The sequence below is a fragment of the Schistocerca americana genome, chromosome 7, assembly GCF_021461395.2.
Source record: "Schistocerca americana isolate TAMUIC-IGC-003095 chromosome 7, iqSchAmer2.1, whole genome shotgun sequence".
NCBI classification, from domain to species: Eukaryota; Metazoa; Arthropoda; class Insecta; order Orthoptera; family Acrididae; genus Schistocerca; species Schistocerca americana.
Genome location: NC_060125.1, coordinates 73460305 through 73461556, shown reverse-complemented (window position 1 = coordinate 73461556; position 1252 = coordinate 73460305). Strand labels below are relative to the sequence as shown.

At 48.6% G+C, this 1252-nt stretch overlaps 1 non-coding gene across 1 annotated transcript; it reads left to right on the top strand.

Moving 5' to 3' along the window:
• Positions 1–234: 234 nt before the first annotated feature.
• Positions 235–309, top strand: Trnat-ugu. Its single transcript has one exon. It is a non-coding gene; the product is annotated as a tRNA-Thr (tRNA).
• Positions 310–1252: the final 943 nt, after the last annotated feature.

Sequence of the window (1252 nt, the reverse complement as noted above, 5' to 3'; positions counted from 1 at the left end):
TTTTTAACTATATATGACGGCAGTATCTGTTCCCGAAAGAACAGTTACCGTGGATAACCATGCAGCTTTGCTAGAAATGAAATGACTTGGTAGATTAATCTGCCACGAGTAATGAGTATGATGGGCAAACATCTATTAGATGCACTGCGAATGTAGTGGTGTGGACATGTTGGGAATGTGGATCTCACGGGGAGCGTGCAAGGGATAAGTCCCTGCAGACGCACTATCATCTGTGCCCGCGGTGGCTCAGATGGATAGAGCGTCTGCCATGTAAGCAGGACAACCCGGGTTCGAGTCCCGGTCGGGGCACACATTTTCAACATGTCCCCAATGAAGTGCATCAACGCCTGTTTGCAGCTAGGGTATCCATTTAATCATCATTTAATTTCTGTCAAAGCTGCATGGTCATCCATGGTAACTGTTCTTTCGGGAACAGATACTGCCGTCATATATACTTTCACGAGCGATGAAATAGGCAGCCAATAGTTGCATTCACTTCACAAGATGGTAACTCAGACTAGTGGCAGTCTAACAAATGACAATTGATAATCTTTCTTAGGCTACCTGACATCCAATAAACCAAATGCAAAGATATAAAAATACGCCAAAGCCGGAACCGGCGGTCTGGACGCCGTTTGCAGAATACTGTGCTTAGAGCGCCCAGAACGAGAGAGGGATCACTACCACCAGAGTAGAACAATCGCCAACCAACCTAAAATCAAGAAATCTGTCAAACTACACGCCTTACCGGACAGCAGCGCAAGACGAGGAAACGTGCACTGCCTTTACGTACACTAACCACCAGGGCAGGTAACTGGGGCGTTAGCGGCCACGAGGCAGGAAAAATACCGCTGGTTGAACTTCACAAATAGTAGCAAACTAAACGCAATTAATAGCAATTAGAAGTCCAGGAAAGCTAATCAGATCCGCCTTCCCCAAGCACTCCACTCGCTGCTCTTCGCCTCAGCAACACTACGAGCAGCAACACCAACCCAAGTCACTGGAGAATCGCTAGATCTCACAATGGTGGAGGTTTCTCTACTTGGATCCAAATACACTCAAATTAAAACTTGCAGGATCCAGTTTACGACGAGGTCGTACACCCTCGTGACCACAGGCCTTCGATCTGGCAGTCCATGCGTGCCGCTAGTGGTCCCAGCATGTTCGCGCGCTGAGCAGACCTGGCTCCTCCTGATTCCCTAACCGAACTGCACGCTGACGCTACCCGGAAGAACCATGGCGTCGCCCTAAA